The sequence below is a fragment of the Eurosta solidaginis genome, chromosome 4 (assembly GCF_040869045.1).
Source record: "Eurosta solidaginis isolate ZX-2024a chromosome 4, ASM4086904v1, whole genome shotgun sequence".
Taxonomy (NCBI): domain Eukaryota; kingdom Metazoa; phylum Arthropoda; class Insecta; order Diptera; family Tephritidae; genus Eurosta; species Eurosta solidaginis.
In genome coordinates, this window is record NC_090322.1 from 271,268,766 (window position 1) to 271,293,185 (window position 24,420).

The 24,420-nt window shown below is 34.1% G+C and overlaps 1 protein-coding gene and 1 non-coding gene across 4 annotated transcripts in view; one reads left to right on the top strand and one right to left on the bottom strand.

The window, feature by feature from the left end:
- The window catches only part of LOC137251479 (broad-complex core protein isoforms 1/2/3/4/5-like), a 293,126-nt gene that overhangs the window by 192,804 nt on the left and 75,902 nt on the right, over positions 1 to 24,420 (bottom strand). For all 3 annotated transcript variants that reach the window (XM_067786142.1, XM_067786143.1, XM_067786141.1), the window contains exon 2: positions 17,147 to 17,173. The gene's annotated coding sequence lies outside the window, so the exon portion shown is untranslated. The remainder of the gene's footprint in view (positions 1 to 17,146; positions 17,174 to 24,420) is intronic.
- Positions 16,915 to 16,986, top strand: TRNAW-CCA (transfer RNA tryptophan (anticodon CCA)). The gene has a single exon. It is a non-coding gene; the product is annotated as a tRNA-Trp (tRNA).

Genomic DNA, 24,420 nt, shown 5'->3' on the forward strand with positions numbered 1-24,420 from the left:
TTGCAAGAGAGGGCACATGCGTTCCGCTTTCGTCGTCCTGGAAGGGATTGAGCATGCCGCTCGCTACCTGTAAGCTCATTTTGAAAGGGATTTTCCTTAGGGAAGTGGGTGTGAGATGGAGCAATCTTTAATCCTGCTACCACTCCAAGCCCGTGTGGCCTGAATGGGATGCGAGATGCACAAAAATTCTCCTTCTTCTTGGTAGGGTGTGCATATCTCTGGTGGTTGGACTTATAACCGGCCACATAGCAATCGGGAGACGAAGAGGAAACAGTCAAACATTGTCTGTGCGATTGTCCCGCGCTTTAGCACTAGAGGCAGAAATCACTGGGATCTCTCTTTTTTCACGATCTTTGTGATCTGGCTAAGTTGGAACCTAAGAAACTCCTGACGTTTGCTGTATCGAGCTGTTGGTTTGAGTAGGGGAGAGATCCACGTGGTATCACAATGGGACCTTTTTGGGCTTAAGTGCACTGGTGCTCGCACCGGTGGCCACTCTAACCTAACCTAACCTTAGATACAGAAGCTTTGCACCCAGGTCAGAAGAATAGCAAAAAGTCCATATAACCTATGCTCAAGAAAAATTTACTTTATAAGGATTTTTTGTATGTAATAGGTAAACATCTCTCAAAAATATGAATAAATTTCCTGCTACCTATATAAACGCGTTTTCCCAATCTAAATTGCGTTTAATTACCTCGTTCTCAAATCTGAAGCTTTACTTTGTTCTGAAAATCACATCACGTATCAACTAATGGCTTTCAATTTATTATCTTTACTTCCGCAAGTTGAGAAGCTACATGTTCTCAAGCCCATAATGGTTTCGAAATGCCATTTTGCTACCCTTCGTCACTCGTACTCATTGTAATCAATGCTTTAGAATAGTTCGAAAGCACATTGACTGTCGATTAACAGTTGAATGAAAGTTCTCAAAGGTTGAAGTCAATTTTGATTCTCATTATGATTTTCGGTGATGTTTATCATTTCAGACTATGGGGCAATTCACAAGAGTGTCGTATTCATGTACAAGTTTATAATTTGCGTTGTCTCTATGTTTTGCAATATAAAACTTGTTTAAAAGAAAGCACATAAGGCGCATAGGAGACCTTGTGCATTGCCTGTGTATTACAGCTTACGATTTCTTCTTGAACAAAAGCGCGAATTTCGAATCTCGATAAATCGAGAGCTCGACTTCTTGCAAAATTCTGGTATCTCGGAGCACTCGTAAATCTTGTGAGCTTCTCGATATTAAAATTAGTCGCTGTATTGACAGGTTTAATCTATTCTTTGTTTACTAGTGATTTTTTGGTAAATTATATTGCACTTTCAACAATACTTCACTCAATACATATTGATATAATTTTGTTATTATATTCTAGTTTTTCATCGAGAAATCGAGAACTAGCCTCCTCCCGAGATTTTTGAATCTCAATATACTCGTAAACTTCGAGAGCTTCTCGACATTCAATTTAGCTGCTGAATTGGCTGTACTTTATGCATTTCGGTGTTTTTTATCTGTGGTTTTGTGGAAACTTACGCTTGTGTCTCAGAAGAAATCGTGAGCTCTATATAATACCGCCAATGCAGCGCTTAAATTAAATGTCGAGAAGCTCGCGAGCTTTGCTAGTATTTTTTCATACGCATTCATTTTCAAATGTTTACTATTTCAGCAACATTTGAGACGGGCATTTAGATTACACAGGCCGACAAAAGTTGAAAGCAGTTCAGACCTTTGGTTCCCAAAATTCAATATACATAAAGCTAAAAACATCACGATTTACAGTTGCATTCAATACGTAATTTTACCAGAAACACAAATTTTTATTAAATATCTACATGAGCCGTTTGAAATCGCAATCACTTGTCTCACAAACGTCCTTTTTTCGGTATTTACTTGTGATATATTAGCCGTGTTTTTTTTACACGCGAATACGTTTGCGTTTGCGCGTAAAAAAACGCGTATCCTCGCTTAGATAATGCTTAGGAGATCCATGTAGCGGCAGGGGTTAAATAACTAGCTACAACACAGGGTGTACCGAAAAGGGGAGACACAACCCTCTGATGGTCATAGTGTATAACATATAGCTGAATCGGTTGCGATGAGTTGTGGGTACGCACTAGGCCGGGTCGATTTGTGGGGAGGCAAAAAAATCGCCCATTGCTCTGTGAAAATGATATTATAGGGATCAAAATAAGAAAATTTGCCGAAGGAACCATACGTCTAAAACTAATTCTGATGTCCCCCCCTTTGGGTCGTAGGGGCAAATTTTGAAAAATCACACTTTGAAATGCCTATGTTTTTTCTTTTTGGAGTTTATTTTTCTCTTTAGAAATTTATTTAGTCAGAACATATGTAAATGAAAAGATGAATTTACCTTACTAATAGAAAAGAAATTAAAAAAAATTATTAGAAATTAGCATTTTTACAACCCCCTTTTAAAACCAAGACAACACTGTGATGCATTTGCATGTCGTAAACATAGTTGTGTGGGTTTTTTATTCAACCGTTTTAAAAAATGAAGGTATCACTGTGACATAATTGCAGATCGTAAAATTGCTTGTGTTGTTTTTTTTTAAGCCACCACAAGACACAGCAGGTATAATTGAAATTACCCCTACCTACCCAAAAGTTCGACCCAAAGGGGGGGGGGGGGACATCAGAATTCGTTTTAGAGGTATGGTTCCTTCGGCAAAGTTTCTTATTTTGATCCCTAGAATACGATTTTCACAGAGCAATGAGCGATTTTCAAATCGACCCGCCCTAGTACGCACACTTTTAAGAGGTGATACATAGAATTAGTGTAGAGGTGAAACATAAACACATATTTCAGTTACCTCTGAGTATAATGCGTAGTGAAATTTAGTAGTAAGAAGTACTAATTTTATGCGCAGCAATTTCAGAGATGTATTTAAAGTTTGACCCTAAGCAGTCCATATGAGTTTAAGCGTAAACGTCTATAGATGTAAAAAAAAAAAACAAGTAAGGAAGGCTAAGTTCGGGTGTAACCGAATATTACATACTCAGCTGAGAGCTTTGGAGACAAAATAAGGGAAAATCACCATTTAGCAAAATGAACCTAGGGTAACCCTGGAATGTGTTTGTATGACATGTGTATCAAATGAAAGGTGTGAATGATTATTTAAAACGTAGTGGGCCTTAGTTCTATAGGTGGACGCCTTTTCGAGATTTCGCAATAAGGGTGGACCAGGGGTGACTCTAGAATGTGTTTGTACGATATGGGTATCAAATTAAAATTATTAATGAGGATTTTAAAAGTAAGTAGCCCTTAGTTGTATATATGAAGGCGTTTTCGAGATATCGACCAAACTGTGAACCAGGGTGACCCAGAACATCTTCTGTCGGGTACCGCTAATTTATTTATATATGTCATGCCACGAACAGTATTCCTGCCAAGATTCCAAGGGCTTTTGATTTCGCCCTCCAGAACTTTTTCATTTTCTTCTACGTAATATGGTAGGTGTCACACCCATTTTACAAAGTTTTTTCTAAAGTTATATCTTGCGTCAATAAACCAATCCAATTACCATCTTTCATCTCTTTTTTCATATTTGGTACAGAATTATGGGATTTTTTAATTTTTTGTAATTTTCGATATCGGAAAAGTGGGCGTGGTCATAGTCGGATTTCGGCCATATTTTATACCAAAATAAAGTGACTTCAGATAAGTACGTGAACTAAGTTTAGTTAATATATATCCTTTTTTCCATAAGTTATAGTGTTAATGGCCGAGCGGAAGGACAGACAGTCCACTGTGTATAAAAACTGGGCGAGGCTTCAACCGATTTCGCCCATTTTCATAGGAAACAGTTATCGTCATAGAGTCTATTTCCCTACCAAATTTCACAAGGATTGGTAAATTTTTGTTCGACTTATGGCATTAAAAGTATTCTAGACGAATTAAATGAAAAAGGGCGGAGGTACGCCCATTTTGAAATTTTCTTTTATCTTTGTATTTTGTTGCACCATATCATTACTGGAGTCGAATGTTGACATAATTTACTTTTATACTGTAAAGATATTAAATTTTTTGTTAAAATTTGACTTAAAAATTTTTTTTTTTTAAAAGTGGACGTGTTCGTTCTCCGATTTTGCTAATTTTTTATTAAGCAGACATATAGTAATAAGAGTAACGTTCCTGCCAAATTTCATCATGATATCTTCAACGACTGCCAATTTACAGCTTGCAAAACTTTTAAATTACCTTCTTTTACAAGTGGGCGGTGCCACGCCCATTGTCAAAAATTTTTCTAATTTTCTATTTTGCGTCATAAGGTCAACGCACCTACCAAGCTTCATCGCTTTATCCGTCTTTGGTAATGAATTATCGCACTTTTTCGGTTTTTCGAAATTTTCGATATCGAAAAAGTGGGCGTGGTTGTAGTCCGATTTCGTTCATTTTAAGTAGCTATCTGAGATGAGCGCCTAGAAACCTAAATACCAAATTTCATCAAGATACCTCAAAATTTACTCAAGTTATCGTGTTTACAGGCGGACGGTCAAACGGACGGACGGACGGACTTGGCTAAATGAATTTCTTTTTTCACCCAGATCATTTTGATATATATAAGTCTATATCTATCTCGATTAGTTTATGCCGTTACGGATTACCGTCATGCGAACAAAGTTAATATAGTCTGGGAACTCTGCCCAGCTGAGTATAAAAAACACAGCAGTATTTGTAGCACACTTTTAGGAAGACTTTCTTGAATTGGGTTTGAAGTGGTGAAGCAGATGGATTAAAATAATTTTATTTGGAACATCTATGGTTTGCTGAGCCCGCCTACATGCAGTTATTAAAGTATACTTAAAATTTGTTAAACAATTTTTTATGTAGAAAATTGGCAAACCCAAAGAGCGAAACGCATTCGGCTTTTGTGAAGATTTGGCGCTGGCCGAACGTTCATATTGGACCCTTTCATAGGTGATGCACCGAGATAATCACCTCAGAAATACGGATTTTGTGATCAAGGGCTGAACTCAATAAGTGTGAGTTTTGAAATATAGTAGAACTCTTGATGATATGACCATGTTGATGTCTTCCAAACGTAATTAGTAATTATCCTTTATTTAATTATTGTTCAGGCAAATCAAGTCTTGCTTAAAATGTGTACATCATGTATCTTAGTAGAGTCCTCACAAAAGACACCACCATAAACCGATAATTTTCGATCACACAAGTATGAACAATAAGTTTGTTATTAACTCTAAATATTCCTGTTATTATTTTCTACTGTTTATTAAACAAATGTAAAATTGTTCGTATTAAAAATTTTTATCACAATTATATGAAGGTATCTTCAAAATAAACGACCTCACAGAGGAGTATATGGGGATTAATCTCTGTGTATTTTGTAAGTATCTGATGAAGTCTTCGGAAACAAAGAAATTCTTTGGTACGAGATCCTGCGAAAGGGTGCCGCTATGTAAGTTGGACTATTTTTTATATGAATTGGTTTTAGTTTTAGAGCATTCATTTGATCGTAAAGGCCCATTATTTACATGATCTGTGACACTCGTTTTTTGCAGGATAGTTAGCACCTTCTAGTAGGCAGGAATAACTACAATTTAATTGTCATTCACACAAATGTACATAAAACTCTATATTTTAAATTTTTTTATTTCCATGCGCTAAATCAGAAGCAATTAAAGTAATTCAATTTGGTTATTTACACCATAAAATAATTTAAAAATTGTTATTTTTTCTACTTTCAAATAGTCGTCTAAATATGACACATCAATTTGCCTTGCCAAGCAAATTCATTTATTTTTATATGGACGTACATTTATTACATACAAATGTGCATAAGCAGAGTGGCTCACACTAAGTATGTTTTAGTAAAAGGAAATACTTAAATGAAATGATATTATAAAAAAGTCAAATTACAATTCGGGCCAAAAAATAAGAGTAAACTGACACAAAAAAACGATTCTGCGCCCTTTTCAATAGCCGCGTCTAACTATGACAAAAAAAATCTAGTGTTTGTATGTAAATTAGGCACTAAAAAAATTCTTTTAGCAGTGAATTTTAAATGTACTTAAACTGTTTTTCTGGACATTCACAGGTACATCCCTATGAAATACCCAGCATAAAACCGTGGCAAATATTATAAGAAAATTCAAATATAGCAGAGGCGTTGCTAACTCCGACATCGATTAACAAAAATCAATTAAACGCGAGATGATGAAAGCACATTGAAATGATGTGAGCTACACAATTATACCGGCGAGGCCTCTTATTTGTACAGTAGTATTGAATAAATTTAAAAAAGATATATTAAAATAAAAAAACAAATTCAAAACAATATTGAATAAAAAAATTTAATAAATCTAAGTGAAAAAAAAATTTAAAAAAATAAGTAAAATAAAATACAATAAAAAATATTAAAATAAAATGAAATATAATTAAATTAAATTAAATAAAACACAGTAAAATAAAATAAAATTAAGTAAAATAAAACAAAGCTAAATGTAGTCAAATAAAAAACTTAAGTAAAATAAGATAATATAAACAAAATGAAATAAAATAAAATAAAGCCAAATCAAATTTAAATAAAATTGAATCAAAATTAAATTAGCAAAAATAAAATACAATAAAAAAACATTAAAAGAAAAATATATTAAATAAAATAAAATAAAATAAAATAGAATAAAAGAATGAATTAAAATATAATAAAAAAATTATGTGAAGCAAAATAAAATAAGTTACAAATAATTAAATAAAAAAATTATAAAAAACAAAATTTAAGTAAATAATGTAAAAATAAATAAAATAAATTAAAATAAAAAACTAACATATTAAGACGAAATATAATAAAATTACATAAAATGAAATAAAGCAAAACAAAATGACACAAAATGAATTAAAATTAAATTACAAAACGCAATTTGTATATAATAATAAATAATATAAATAAAATAAATTAACTAAGAGATGGTGGTGCCGGCTCGACGTCAAATATTGATTTTATAATAAAAAACAACAAAGTTTTTAATTTCTTGTTCCGATATATTTCGATTACAACTTCGGTAACCAACATCAAGGGAAATTTTGTTCTGTTTGACGCGGAGCTTTCTAGAAAGCTTTCTAAAACATCTCTGAGTTAGTAAATAAATGTCGCCAAATAATTATTATATTAAAAAAATAAAATGAAATAAAATAAAATAACATAAAGGTAAATAAAACAAAATAAAATTACATAAAACAAAATAAATAAACTTAATTCAAATATAATTTATAATAAAACTAAAATAAAATTTTATTAAAACATCATTAAAAGAATAAATTCAAATAAAATAAATTAAAATAAAATAAAATAAAATAAAATAAAATAAAATAAAATAAAATAAAACAAAATAAAATAAAATACAGAAAAGAAAAGAAAGTACAACAGAAAAGAAAAGAAAGTACACAGGATTTGCTCAGGAAATGAAGCTGTTATGGCACTTGATAAAGTAAGCATAGAGCCAATAATCATTTCATCAACAGGCGTGGTACCCAAAACCCTTATGACGACCCTGGAGAAACTAAAATTAAAAAAATAAGCTTCTACCTATTCAAAAGGCAGTAATTCTATCAGCAACATCCATTGTTCGTTCGTTTTTAGACATTGACATGTAATTTACAGATTATTATGAATTTACCTATGTATATTTAGTATAAATAGCTTTATATGTCTTGTTGTATACAACCGATGTATAATGTATAGCCCAAGGTGGAGCTCAAGGAAGAGATAAAAAAAAAAAAATGAAATAAATTAAAATAAAATGAAGTTAAATAAAGTAATACAAAGTAAAATAAAATAAAGTTATATAAAAAAATAAATTAAAATAAAATAAAGTTAACAAATAAAAAAAAATTAAATGAAATAAAAAAATATAAACGAATTTAATTAAATTATTTAAACTCAAAATGACGTATCATGTTATAACCTTGATAGTACACACACGAAAAAGGTAACGCTGCAAGTGTACCTAGGGTTGTATTATTTTGGGACCAGTTTTTTTTTACTGCTTTCACATTTTGAAATTTGCAGCAATATTGCTTTCCTTACTAGAATTGACCGACAGTATTTCATATTCAGAAAGTCTACTTAAATACGAAATATACTATAAATCAAAATACCTTATAATAGAGAATATCTTCTAAGACAGACATAAATTAATCCGATTTTTCCACAGTAGGGATATCACAATAAAATAGGCGTAAGATCGTATGTATTGACTTTACATATACACACACGTACATTTCATAAAAGAGCGTGACTAAATACTAAGTAATCATTTGGCTTCCACTATAAATTGCTGGCACATGCCATTAATTCTTTTAAATACTACATCAAAAGAAAAAATCTAAAAAGTACTAAAACGCATACTTGCAGATGAAATAAATCTAAATGCTTACATAAACAAGTATATATGATGAAAAACACACACCTACTTCATCTACTACTTCGAATACATTAGCAAAACAAATACACAAAAATAATGAATATGGTTGACGCGTTCTAAAAAGACAAAGCAGACACTAAAAAATGAAAGTTAACAAAAGCAAAAAAAAAAAAAAAACGCCAAATTTATTTTAATGTACATAGTCTAACAGACTTGGCGAGGTAACATGCAAAGCGCGATCTATTGGCGTAATGGGCTGCTGTTACCAAAGGTTGACTAGTGTGCGAATTGCCACACGGCAATGACTATGCGGCACAAACGTGCTATTTTGACACAACATATAATGCTCGTAAAAAATAAATACCAACAAACATGCCACAGCAACCCCATCCAACGAATGTACCTTTCACGCGCCACTTTCTCCACACCCCACGGCCATTCAAAAGCCTCACCACCTCTTTTAGTGGCAGCACGTTAGTGCGACTTTACCTTTTGCCTAAACCCGCGTCATTAAGCCGCACTTTCAACTCACTGCCGCTCTCGCCTGCTGGCGTTATATGTGCATATAAATTAATTTATATATACATATGTATATACATACGTATGCAATTATATGTATATGTATGTGTATGTATGCATGTATGTAATGGCTTGTACGCATCTTCTATGCTCTCTATGGAAATAACTAAAATAAAAAATAAACTCACTCAAAGTGCTGTTATCCTAAATATGTATGTATGTACGTATATATGTGTGTATGCGATTATGTATATATGTATGTAAGTATCCTTGTCTCATATGCACGCGTAATTCTAAAAAAATTAATGTCTCCCCGTAATTTCAGCAAAGCAACGCAACTACTAACATCAGCCAACAACCATCCCCCCACCATTATCATTTGGCAACAAATTTAAAATACCTCAACCTGCTAATGTCGGCAACAGCATCCTGCCCGCAACCTTCACTTTCCTCTTGCAATAATTATTTGGCGTTATTTGTACAAAACGCGGCAAAAAATGTTTTTTTTTTATATAGTTTTGTTGTTGTAGTTGTTCATGTTGAATGTTAGAGAAAAAAGTATAAAAACCCATAAAATAAAATATAATTTCTTTCTACGCGCTGCCACGCGCATTTTTTTCTTACGTCTAGAACGCTGACGATGCTGACGACGGCGACTCTTCTAATTCTCATCTGTTTCTAACTTTTGCAAATAAAGTGGTGAGGGCTTGCTTTGGGAGCGACGCAGGTTGCTTGGAGTATTAACAATCTTAAGCAACCAGGACAAGCGGGGCACTGAAAACGGCACGGGGCTGATTACTACTTTCATTGCTCAAAAACATTCTCTAAGGTAGTCGCTTCTCATCTGTAGTAATAATGCTGACGGCATAAGCAAAGTTTCAATGAGATGAATTACATTTTTTTTCATAAGAACTAAAAATGTTTGGTGGGTGGTTTGTTAGCAGCCAGGTCCTTTTTTACTTGCACCTCTTTTCACTATAAATTTTTTTTTTAAATTTTGTTGCTGCTGCTGCTGCTGCGATTTCTCTTACTTTTTGCTATTGCTGCTTTGTGCGAAAAACGAACAAATTTCAAGGGTGGTTTATGGGCGCACGCGAAGTTTTTCCTTTGCCTTCGTTCCAAGCCGCCGTATCGCACAAATTTACAACTTTCCTCATTTGCCCTGCCCTCCGCGCTTGCATCGTTTTGTGAATTTGTTGTGCTTTGCTGCCTTTTACTTATACTTTGACTTTTGTGTACCTTTGCCATTGCCTTAAAAACTTAGATGTATGTGTGTTACGATGTGTTTGTTTGTATGTGTGTGCGGGTTTGTGTGCATGTGGCGTTATTTTACTTTGCTAGCAAAACATCTATTGCTGTTATTGTATAGTGTTTTTGCTGCACTCCTCGCCTCGTTCTACCTTTAAATTTCTTCCTTTGTGACTCTCAATATTTTTTAACTACGTGTTCGCAGTTAAAAAATCTCATCTTATTTTTTATGCTGGTTTATGTTTTTTCTAATGGTTTAGGCACAATTTTTTTGTTGATGTTATTGTCACATGCGTCTCTGTACATGGAAAAAAATATGATATCGGCTTTATCGAGTTTGGCACGGTGTAAGTTAACTTTGCCTAAGAAACTTTATAGCTTCATTTTAAATTTAATAAAAATTTGGTGGTAATCCTACTGATTGAAAAAACCAATTAAATGCCCTTCACTCTACATCCATATTGACACATTTATCTCTTTTCCTAAATTTTTAATACATCGCAGACTTATTAAAACAGCTTTAGTACCAGGGACTAAACCCACTTACGATTATTTTTGTTTTCAACGCAACGTAAAACACTTTTCATTTTATATCATCATTTTTAAAGTGTCGAAGATCATGCGACCTACAAACCCTCAGAGTGGACTATAGCCTTATGACGGGTATTCTGACTGAACACTGTCGTCTGCCTAAATAGTGATAGCAGCTGTAGCAAGTGCGGGTTGGAAAAGGAAACGATTGAGCACGTTTTGTGCTCTCGCCCTGCGCTCACCAAGCTAGGAATCCAGCTATTTGAAGCAATACAGCTACCACATCTAGAAGCAGCAAGTGGACTTGGTCCTAAAAAGCTTCTACAAGAGGGGTTTTTTAGTATGGTCATCAAACAAACATCTGTTTTTACATTGAAATTTTATGGGCATCTGTTTTATAAGAAGCCGATGAGTTGTCGATAACAAATTGACAACACTCGTGTAAGGAATTGATAGCTTTTCGATATCAAGTCGAAAACTTTTTGATAAAAAATCGATAATTTTTTTATAACAAACCGGTATGTTTTTTACACAAAATGAATAAAACGACAATAACAAATTAGTAAAATACGATAACAAACAGATAATTATTGATAACGAATCGATAACTTTTCTATAAATAATCAATAATTTTCAATAAAAAATCAACAACTTTTCGATAACATATCGATTCATTATCGATGCGTAGCCAATAGGCTGGTAGGTAATTATTATGGCTGCGACTCAGGTCTCCCAAGTAGTTATATCGGATTAGTACTACAACCACCCCGAGTTATTAATAAAATGAAGATGGTTTGGAAGGAATCCCTATTTCCGATAATCGATCAGCATTTTCCAAAAAGGGGGCTTTCCTTCTACAGTGATCATTTTGCGTGCGCCGGTTCTACAGTGTTCATTTTGCGGAAAGTCTATCTTTTCCGCATGCGTGCCTAAAGCCCAATGACTGGTGCACACCGCTATAAGTTTGCGCACGTCGGCACTAGATCTACTAAGTAGACTCCTTGTTCTCCTTTCATTGTAGTCTGGTCATATAGCTTTTCGAATTTGTACAGCCCATGGCATCACCACTTTTGCTGAATTGTGTTCATATAAAAACTCCGAATTTCCCCCTTTGCTACCCCAGGGGTATGGCTACAAAGTAAAGCAACAACTCGTTAGCAGCTTAATATTACTTCTTATCCTCCTCACTCAGTTCCTTCCTCTGTATCATTTCTTTCCTCTGATTTCCTTTCTCTAAAGTTATTTTCTTATTTTCTTTTCCTTGCCATTATTTGCCTTCTGCTTTCACTCATATCAACTCTACCGCTTACATCGTTCTCATATTATTATACACAGTAGTAAATATATTATACGGCGGCCGCCGTGATGTGGTGATACCCTGCTCCGTTTATCACACTAAAGATCTTGTGTTCGATTCCCGGCCAAGATCAAAAATTTAGAAACAAGTTTTTTCAATTAGAAAAAAGATTTTTATGCGTGGTCGCCCATCGGCAGTGATTTGGCAAGCACGCCAAGTGTATTTTTGTGATGAAAAGCTTCTCAGTGAATACTCATCTGCCTTGCAGATGCCATTCGAAATCGGCATGAAACATATAGATCCTGTCCCGCCAGTTTGTAGGAAAAATTAAAAAAAGCGCAACACAAATTGGAAGAGAAGCTTGGCCTAAAATCTATTTATTCGCACAACCATTTAAAATCTGTAAAGTCCATCACTAATAATTTTCTATACTTAAGTTTACATTCTGTATTCCTCCATACTGTGAGCAAAGTTGTTGTACCAGGATGAGTATATGTATCAAGTTTTGAATAGATCACCCTCCATAGTGCAAATCACTAAGTTTTTGGTTGATTCTTACAGGATGTTTTACCCAGTTTGTGCTCAAATGAATTCTACACAAGATCTTTTCTGTAACGTTGAAACAAATGACATGAATTTTTTACAGCGTATTTCTACTATAATATTCTCTTGTCTTTTATAGTGAGGAAGCGGCAGACATGACCTGTTGTTTTTTATATATGTTATTGTTACTGTTAAACATACTACTGTTCTTGTGTCAGGTTGCGGCAACCTTTTTTCAATTACATAAATAGTACATGATTGCGAAAGCATTACGGGTCACCTTATACTGCGAAGTTAGTGACATTTTCGTCAGATTTATTTTTTTTCAAATCAATATCGAATTATTCAAAAGACCATTTTAGTTTCGTATGACCCATTCCCGAAACCAAGGGCAATCACTTTCAATTTTTTGAGACCCATGCTCTAAACATACTATCTTATGCGTAAGTGTTTAGCATTTTTTGCTAGAATTTTTTATTGAGGTTTTAGGGAACAAACACATCATACTCTCTACAGGCTGACTAATAAGAGAGCGTGCTGTATTCATATTTAGAAATGGTTTGGCGATGCCTGCCACAAACAATTGGAGCAGTTTTGGCAGCACCAACCAACCAACCACAACAGCAACAACAACACGATGTATGTATATCATGTGCATTCAAAAAATTGTTTAGAGGGTTTTTGAATGAATAGATGTACTCAAACCAACTAGTCTAGAGATCTTCCAGCCGTATAAAGTGTAACCGTAGAACAAATGGAAAAAAGTGAACGTGTCGAGGGTTGATTTCTTACCAAGCCGCACTTCACCTCACAACTTTTCTTTTATTTTCATTCTTTACATCATCGTAATTTTTTGTTATATTTTTTTTTTTATATGAGCACGTATTTTACAATAACTGTAAAAGCAGTAAATAGTAGTGGTTGTTGTTGTAAGTGGATGCTTAGCGGGAGTATTCAAATGCACAGATGAAGTGCTTGTTAATATTATACAACAAATTGTATGTATGGATATTTAAAGTGAATAGGTACATATGTACATGTGAGCCTCAGTCGAGTGGATGGATTGCGGGTAGGCGATGAGGATGCTGCTGCCAAAAGTAAAGTAAGCAAATATATCCTTTTTTGTTGTACTGCATAAGTAGTTTTCATTTCAATGTTTTTGCCTAATTTCGCGAGTTGTATATATGGACGTATTAATTGGGAGTGAGAGAGTGAGTATGGGAGTGGGAGGGAGAGTGATAGTGAGAGTGGACGTGGAGGTAGGACCGAGAGTGGGACTGGGAGTGGTAGCAGTAATGGAAGTGGGGGTGAGAGTGATAGCGGAACAGGATTAGGATTGGGAGCAGGCAGGGAATGGAAAGGAAAAGGTGGCTCTACCTACCACTACCAGGGGGAGGGAAATAAAGGGCAGTGTAGAAAGTTGTTAAAAAGATGAAAACCAAATTTCGTGCTACTCCAATTTGAGCAAGGACAATAAATTAGTAATCTGAAATTCTATATTCCTATCTATAATATTATATGCTTGCCCAGCATGGGGCATAACTGCAAAGTCGCATATGAAAAAATTGCAAATATGCCAAAACAAGTTCTCGAAATAATACTAGGGCTACCTTGGGGGTTTTCCACAAGAATAATAGCGCGTCGAATGTAAATATGGTAAATGAGCAAATTCAAAAAATTACTGAACGGACCTCCAACCAGAATTTGTTAAAGCAGATTTTTGGTGTTGAAGAGATTTTCACCAGACAAATACAAGCGATGGGGTTTGCTAAACTTCTGTCGCCGGGTAAGCAGTTTTGAAAGCAATACTGGGACCTTTCGTATTTTAGGCAAGCATGCTACCTCTGAACCACAGAATATAAGAACATGCATAAGTAAAATAAACATTTATGTAGTCACATACTAAAAACTTATTTTAAATTTGCAAAAGTAGTAATTGCTGACAAAGGCAGCTTAGAGGCAGGTTGGTGGTGAAATACAGCTTGGAAAGGGGAAATGATGCGTGTTCGTTTAAGGAGCTCACGAATGAGAATAATGCCGCAGGGACTACTCCTCGCCATAGAACATATTTGCACATCGGTGTTCACAAGCTGCAGATATGCCATCTTACCTATTGCTTAGGTTTGGAAATATCGAAACTGCTTTTGTGTTACATGTCAATAATACGTTTAAAATCATGCTAAAGGCGGCACACAAATGAGCATGAAAATGAAAAAGAATGTAGTACAAAATAAGCAAGACAATAAAATCGATATGAACGATGTGTGAAAGAGTAACACCGAATTGCAACAACAACATGCTCTAAGTAAGACAAACAATAAGGAATAAATGTTGGTGGTTCGGCTGATTTAAAGCTGGTCCGCCATATTAAAAAAATAATACAAGTTTTATAAGGTTTTTTAGAATGACATGATCACAAAATTTGAAAAATATACAAAGACAATAAATAATATTAGTCGCTTTTAATTAATATGATAAATTTTTTTCGTTATTAAAATTTTTTCAATAGTGAAAAGAAGAAACTTAAAAAACATACAAACAGAAACACAGAAATTAAAAAAAGGAAAGGAATAATATAAAAAAAAATTTATTTTATGAACTAAAACACGTTTTATCTGTATTTAAATAGCGAGACATACTCATACTGCTTTATACAATTGTTTTTTTCTTGATATTAGAAAAAAATTGCATAGCTTACAAACGACGATGGTTACTAGGACATGTTTCTAAATTTTACTTCTTCATCAGCTAGCTTTTCGGGAGCTTGAACTCGAAATCTCCAACATTCATACTTTATATTAGTGTAAAGGCAGATGCCTTAAAACACTCAGCCATATGAATGCGCCACTGCTCGCTGAGTGTAAACTTTGCAATTTTTCTCTAATATCAATAAAACACGTTTTATCAAAAAAATAAAAAAAATATTACGAATTTGAACTCGAATTCGAGCCCGGAACATTGTTGTTATCATTCCTTCATTAATTAGCGCTTATTCGCAGACGCAACTTTGAACTTTGAGTAACAAAGGTCAAATCTTTCTCCATCTGTCTCGACCCACTCAATGGAAGTCGTCCCCTACCCTTTACTTCCACATATATATGTGTATTGATTGGAACATTTTCTTGGCTGGAACGCTTTCGTCTATTGGCATGGCATGACTTATTCAGGGAAGCCTTTCATATCACCATCAGGACATCTAATCGTCACTCGACAACATCTATTATTCTGATACAGGTGTGATAAGAGATTTGCAGATCCTGACTTTTCATCGCGAGAGGATTTCTATTTTCAATTGCCTCAGTCCAATGTTGCACTTGCTGGCAAGAATTATTCGACATTTGATTTCTAGATAGTTTATGCTGATTTTCGTATAGACGAACTACTTCACAGTCTCAAATTTTTATGTGTGAACTATAACGTGGCTTTAAAAGATCGAAGGCTCCTAACAGTTCTTGGATGACAATAAGTACGATATTTTGCCTCGTTCACCTTAAGACCCACTTACCTCCCACACGGTTAAAGTTTGAGCTTAAATCTGAAACTTTTTTGTATTACATATATGAATGATAGGCTCAAAGAATATTGTAAGGGCTTACCACAATTTTCCAAGAAGCAAATAAACCGGAAAATATTTTTTGTCCTTGTTTTTGTACTGATTTTTTCGGAAGTCATGTGTTAAAGCTCCCTTTCATTTTAAAAAATTCTCGAAAATTCCCAATATGATTTATGTGGGAAAACTAAAATCGCGAAGCACCTACATTTAAAAATTAAAATAAAAAGTTAAAATATTTGGAGACAATGGATTAAAAAAATATTTTCACCAAATATATCTACTAAAAACAAAATTGTTTTCCCACCCTAATGCACACGAAATTGAAATTATATTGTTGCTGTCCCATGCTACTTGTGCTAACTACTTTTTATTTTATTTTTAGATTTTATAAACACACTATTTAAAAACAGGCACAAATAAAAAGTATAAGAAAAACAAATTAATCTTTTCTAGACAAATTTGTTTGTTCGCTTGCAATTTTAACTTCGATCGTTGGCATTCAATGAAGTTGAATCATTTTTGTGCGAACATATTTGCCTGTTGTCAAGCCCTCCCTCATGACGTCCCTCTCCAATCGTACTAATCTACTCATACTTATCAATTCAGCAACATACATGTTTATTAATATTTATTATACTTATTTTAGTTCTAAAAATACAGCAACAACAGTGTTCTTTAAACAGATCTCATTTACTTGGCGTATTTATGCCTTCGCTATTAATGCCGTGGAAATTTTTTGTCCCACTAAAATTGTAGTTTATTCTTTGAAACTTTTGCTATTCAGAGATTGTGTTTGATGATTTTGTACAATAAGACTCCGTGGCGCAACGGTAGCGCGTCTGACTCCAGATCAGAAGGTTGCGTGTTCAAATCACGTCGGGGTCAAGAAAGTAGAAAATTTTCAAGCCACATTTTTATTGCAGTTAAAAATAAAAAAATTAAAAAAACATACAAAATAAAAATATAATTAAAATAGATTAAAATATTATAAAGGATAAAGAACTTAAAATCTAAACTTCCATATAAGATTTATTTTGCATTTTACCTGTCATTCAATGTTATTGAGAAAGAACTGAAAGAACAAAGAAAAGAAAATTTATAAATAATTCACAAACAAATATTTGAGTTCTACTTAACAATTGTACAAATATATAACTAAAGTTAGGTGGCAACAGTACTTAGTAATATTTGTATTCAAAAAGCTTTGTGCAAAAACTTTCGATTAGTATTCATGTTTTATTTGTTTGCAAATACTCCTGAAAAGTGACAACATTTTGTGAAAATATCTTAATTAGTTAAGGGAATATATCGACTATCACCCTTTTTCGGGTGCCGTTTCGAAAACGACATATCTCAGGAAAATTTTTAAGAATTTGTTTCAAAAGCACCTTATTTCAAAACTTCGGTAGAAAAACGCTCTTACATTTTTTTTTCAGAAACGTATTCAAAAACTAGCTCAAATTCAATAGATTTTGATATTAGCTTGCGCTTTTATGAAAAAAGTTCTGAGAAAAAAACGTTCTTTAACCGAATTCTTACACGGGAGCCAAAATAGGTTATATTCGATTCAGTAGTCGATTTATACTAAGGCTAGGTGGCAGAACTCTCAAAATATTTATTTTGAAAATAACTTCGAATTGATATCCATATTTGCACATATTTTTTGTTATATTTATTTAAATTTCAAACAGGGGGGGTACGTTGCACACTACACTTAAATAAAATAATGTTGGGTGTTATTTACAAGAAACTTTCACTCAAATTAAACATTTTATTTTCGAGACGGTAGCAAACGTATACGGAAATTAACAGATGTCACAAAATTAGGTGGCAACTACACTTAGAAATATTTTTGATAAAATACATGATGAAACTCCTTACGTTTAATTCTTAAAAAAATAGCAAACACAGGTAAAAATTCTGTCAAATATCATTCAAAACAGTTGAGATATTTCAGCTTTAAGCGCTGTGCCACAGCTCTTAACCATCTAAAAATGGATCCAAATCTATGTGTGACATTTCTGTCCAGTATTAGCGTTGAAATAAATTTTGAGATAGGGCACTTAACTCTCCGATAGATTCTGGCGTCTGGCCAGACGAGAAGGCTTTCTTTTCTTGAATAATTTTACTGATACCCACCCGATCATGGAAAGCTTTAGTGACTTTTTAAGTTTAGAGGCGATCTTTATAATAATTCCGAAATCGATATTTTTTTCTTTTTATTTTATCTGTTTTTTTGTACCCAAGTTGATTATGTCACATTTTAGCGTTGTCGTCTGGCTAGACGAACATATTTTTAAGCCTATAAGACCTCATAGATCGAATTTATTTCAAAATTTATCAATAAAAATTCAAACTTATCACAGTGTGCGACGAGTTTTCTTCAAAATTTATATAAAAATTGAAATATTTGTGGATACAGTTCAAAGTGTAAAATTTCGCCTGGCCAGACGACAACGCTAAGATGTGTTGAATTGATTCACCGCTAATCGGAGGGTAAAAAAATTTTTAGAAACATAAACAAATTTATCATGTTAGCAATATATTTTGTTCTATTTAAGACTAAAGCAATAAAATACTGTTTTTATAGCAGATTTGCAATTTATTTTTTGAGTGCACGCAAACATACGTCTTAACTCGTTGATCGTTGATTAGCGACTAAACCGCTGCCACTGCTAAGATTTTACTCCTACCAACACAGCCAGAGTTTCAATTTCGGGGACCAATATTCTAAAGTTTGTTGAGATTAAGGAAAGTTTTATTAGGGATCTATAAAGCTTTGGTAGGACTTTGAGCGTAATTTGTACATCCGGCAGATGAGGTTGATGTCGGAAGAAGGAAAAGATGGCGATTTCTAAGCGGGATATAGAGTTAAAGGGGAGTCATATATATAATACTTCTATATCAATACCTTCCTATATTTCTAATGTGCAAATTTTCTGTCAATCATTATTTGCTGAAACTGTGCAAATTTATGTTCTGCGCATGCGCGGGCTTCGTTAGTGTTAGTGTTATTGTAGTAGCGTGTGTAAAAAAAGTACTAAAGGGGTCACAATGGGTCACTATCCCCTTTACCCAACTTCTGCATACTAATTGTTATAAAATCTCAGTTTAGTCGATTAAACAATGAAAAGGCCAACAAATACAATACAAGGCTTGATGTATTTATTATTTAAACATGGGTTGCAGCCATACAAAGTACATTATTTACATAAATAGTAAAAAAAAAACAAGGCGAAGAATTCATATTTTTGAAATGAAAAAAATTCAAATATACATGTATAAAAATATACTTATTAACCTGGGTCGATTTGTATGGACGAAAGTTAACCTATATCGCGCCATCGATTTCTCGATAGGATTTGGGCTGAGGAAAAAAAGTTCCACTACGCATACCAAAAAAAAGAATTTTTGAGCCTGCAAAAAAAAATCGACTTTTTGACCAAAATTCTTCTAAATCTCCATAAAAGAAATTTTTTTTTCAAAAAACTGCATTTACCAATTTTGCATTTGCCAATTGACATGAAAAATGGAGCCTTGAAAATGAAAGAATGCATAAAAATCGAAAAAATCGTTGAAATTTTGCAGGCTCAAAAATTATTTTTTTCGGTATGCGTAGTGGAACTTTTTTACCTGAGCCCAAATCCTATCGAAAAATCGATGGCGCGATATAGGTTAATAAATCGACCCAGTCTAATACTTATACATACATCCCAACAAGCATTTCTTAAAACGTTTTTAAAAATAATTTAAAGTGTTTTAAGGTTTAAAGTTTCCAAAATTTTTCTTATTTTGAGTTTTTTAATGAAATAAATATTTGATGAAGTAAACAAAATATGAGTATTGGGCTGGCTGCTATTGGTGTTGAAATAATATCAATTTGGTAAATTTTTTTCTAACATATTCCTTTTCGTTCGTGCTTGTTTCGTTTCAAAAAACAAACGAATATACAAATAAAAACTTAATACTTCCTTACAGAGCTGTGTCCGGTGATTATTAAAGATGTCATTGCTAAATAAATTTTCGATGGCTATGTGATCGTCCATGATACTATTGGAGAATGCATCACTTGTATTTTGAAAATTTTATTTATTAAATTTAATTTTGCATTTCCAATTGGGAATGCCTTGAGAACTTGTCTTAAAGCTTTCTCTGACACTATACAAATATTATATATGTCCACAGATGGTGAGACAAACGGACCTTCATTTTTGTGCGCTGAAAGTAAAAGCATTTCTTCACCTATCAATTGTCCTTGACATGTGGAACATTTTATTTTCTTTTGTACCTTCCAAGCAACATAGCCAGAAATATAACGAACAACATTATCCACATATACAGACAATCCCCACATGGTATTAACATAAACATTTGCCAACTCGAAATCTATTACCTCGCTATTTTTTTAAAGGATACTAGTAGACGCTGATGACACCTCTATAATGGATACGCCGTCGAAGGTACAATTCCCACTTTTCCACAAATAGCCTAATGTATAATATTGATAAAGCAAGACGGCTTGTTGAAATATACATATATTTAAGCCCCTTTTTTACAAAAATTTAACGACAGCCTTGAGATTTTGTCTCCTTCTCTCGTTGTATATCTGTACTGTAATGTTTGACAGGCTGCACAGTTCAGTAGTAGTGATATAGAAGTATTACATATATGAGGGGAGTGAACAGGCAGTGAGCCAGAAGAGAAACAAAAGCGAAATACCTAAAGAAAGAGATAGAAATATAGATATAGATAGAAAAGGAGATAAGTATAGATTCAAAGATTGCGATAAAAATTTAAATATAATTATACATAGAGGTAGAGGTAGATATGGGTATAAAGATATATATACCGATAGAGATAGAGACAATGATAGAGATGGAGATTGCTTATCGGATGGTGTTCGATGACGCGACTCTGGTGTTATCTCGGAAAATCTGCGTAGATGTTCTGTCAAGTGAAATGGCCTACTTGCTGATACTGATATCGAGCGAACATCGAAAAAATGGCGGTGAACCTTCCTGTTAGTTCGTAATATAGAGTGTGAAAGCACGTCGAACTAGACTGTCACTCACAGCAGATACTAGTGGGTATAGCAGTTGAAAGCACTGTCCCACCGAACTGGATAATGCTGAACGTATCATGTTTCATTTCCCTCGTTTTCAAGGCAAAGACTGTACGTTTTTGATTAAGAACCCTCAACGAGGAGTTTGATTCTCATTATGTGCGAACACATACATTGTTCTGATGGCTTTGAGCAAAGTGGCGTTTATAGTTATGACACGGTATAGGTGGGGATGGAAGCAAAATAGATATAGAGCAAAGGCAGATGAAGAATGAAATTTCGGAGTATGAGGTGCGGGAGGGGCTAAAGCAAGGAGAAGAGTACGCGAACTCTAGCATGAGTCGAAGAGGGAAGTGAGATATATTTTCAGAAAAATATAAGAGGAAGAAAGTCGAATTCTTTAGCCACCAGCCAACAGGAATAGTGCTGTGTAATTTTACCAAAAAAATTCGGCCAAAAATGAAGGGCTTCATTTTGTAGGCAAATTCCAGTAAGAACAAAAATGGCCACCTTGTAATCGAGTACACGGATTATAGAGAGCACATTTCGCTGCACTTGTAGCATCTTAAGGAAGTGCTTTAAAGCCCACAATCGAGTACGATGGATTTTATAATCCACCCAAGTGTTTATGACAAAGCCACAGCCTCTGATAGTTCACCTGTGGAGATAATAAAATATCACAGCGTTATTTGATAAAGCGCATGCATCAAAATATCTGCATATACGCATAATATGGGGGAACGAATGCCTCATATTTGGAATCTTCTATGCCTAGTACTAAAGAATGGAGTTCCGTCACTGATACTGAAAGGAAGTTGAATGTTGTGTATGTGTTGGATGCTCTAATAATCACTTGCTTTTAAATTTATTCGAGATGAAAAAAAAATATAAAAATATATATGCGGCAAATCTAAGTTTGATAACCTTTTTTATCATTTGAATAAGTTTTGAAATTCAATAAATTTCGCTCATCCAACTGCCTTAGAATATATAGATACATACATACATCTAAAAATTTATTCAAATTCCAAAAAAAAAAACAAAAATAGCAATAAAAGTGGTGGCATACTAACGGATAGTTATTGAAGTGCTTAGCAGAGACAATTACAAAACATTGAATGCTGCAACAACAAAATTAGCCCCTCCTCGGTTTTAGCACTCAACTTCTTAACTATGTACATTTGTATGTGATTCAATACAATGAAAGAGTCAAAATAAATGATGGTACAAAGTGTTTGAAATGGTGTGGCGTAGTTTCGCAACTCCCCTACTAATGGCTATCATAAATGTAGTGCGCTTTCAGGCGCTACACCAACATGCCACCATAGCCGCTTAGAACCTAAACACCATAACAGCATAAGAGTAAGTAGAAAATGAACAAAAGAATATAGGCGAATTAAGGGAATGCGAATAAAATGAATGAAAAATATTAAGCTGCGCCGCATGGTGCACATCTTGAGCTAATGTTGTTGCTGGTGTGCAAAGGCAATGGATTTCTTGCTCATCGACGCCATTTGCCGCAATTTATATTTAAACTTACAACATTCTATTACAACTTTTTTTTCGCTCGCTAAACTATGGCAAAGTAACGAGTAAAATGTTGCCGCCTCAATGGATTTTGGTTTGGAGTTGCTGCTGCTTTAGCCGCTTCCGCTCCTCCAGGTACTGGACGCGGACTTGGCGCACGATTTATGTTCAAAAGCGGTAGAATGAACACAGCTAGATTTTGGAAAATGGTCGGATGTTTATCTATAGTTTTATATGCATATTTGTATGTATGTATGTTAGGCCGGGTCGATTTGTGGGGAGGCAAAACAATCGCCCATTGCTCTGTGAAAATCATATTCTAGGGATCAAAATAAGAAACTTTGCCGAAGGAAGCATACCTCTAAAACGAATTCCGATGTCCCCCCCCTTTGGGTCGTAGGGGCAAATTTTGAAAAATCCCACTTTGAAATGCCTATGTTTTTTCTTTTTGGAGTTTATTTTTCTCTTTAGAAATTTATTTAGTCAGAACATATGTTAATGAAAAAACGAATTTAACTTAGTAATAGAAAAGAAATTAAAAAAAATTATTAGAAATTAGCGTTTTTACAACCCCCTTTTAAAACCAAGGCATCATTGTATGCATTTGCATGTCGTAAAATTGCTTGTGTTGTTTTTTTTAAGCCACCACAAGACACAGCAGGTAGAATTGAAATTGCCCCTACCCAAAAGTTCGACCCAAAGGGGGGGGGGGGGGGGGACATCAGAATTCGTTTTAGGTTCCCTCGGAAAAGTTTCTTATTTTGATCCTCAGAATACGATTTTCATAGAGCAATGAGCGATTTTTAAATCGACCCGCCCTAATGTATGTGTGTATGTATGTGTGAGTGGCCATAAGCATCAACTCTAAGTATATCTAAGCTTAAGCAACGCTGTTGCGCGTGTTGCACCCCCGACTTGTCCCTGTATGAAAAAGTTTAGTGAGTTTAGTTTTCTTTTGAAATTCGCTTAACATTCTTTACTACACAAAAGCTAAACTTTGGCGAACAAACCTATTGAAATAAGGCGTATTTGAAGGGGTGGTTTATAATTTTTGGATTACGAGGCAAGAAGTACCCACAAATAGCATCCCGAAGAAAGGACAAACTACAAAGTAGCAGAAAATGAATAAAGCAACCGAAAACTTCACAAGCGAATAACAAAAGTGTAATGAGAAATACCCGTGGATAAACGTTCTACACAACAGCACCAATAATAACAACAAAACAATTCAAATGTTAGCAAATGAAAATTGTTAGTATTAGTGGAAAATGGTAATGGCTGCATATCGTAAGTTGTACAGTTGAAGATGGCGTACGCGTTAAGGCAGGCATGTGTATTGTTGTTATTTCTATTTTATAAGCTATAAGTTTTCGGTTTGAATAGAATAGTAAGAAGGCAATAACTACAACTACAACAACAAGTACAATTACAATACTCAATAAAACCAAAGAATGGCCCACCATGGTAGACGTGTAGCCAGCACGGCAGTTAGGCAGTGAGTCGCGAAACAGCGACTATTACCTTCACAAAACTTAGAAATAATCACCGAAATAAATCTAAAAATAACCTTCGCCTGCACGCCGAGCTCTATCATCATGAATTCCGCCTTTAAGTTTGCCACTTGGGGTTTTGTTGTAACAGATTTTGCAGTAGTTAGTTGGCTAAGAATATCTAAAGTGCAGATGCAGAGACGAAGTTGATAAGAGGGGATCAAAATGAAATATCTTTGC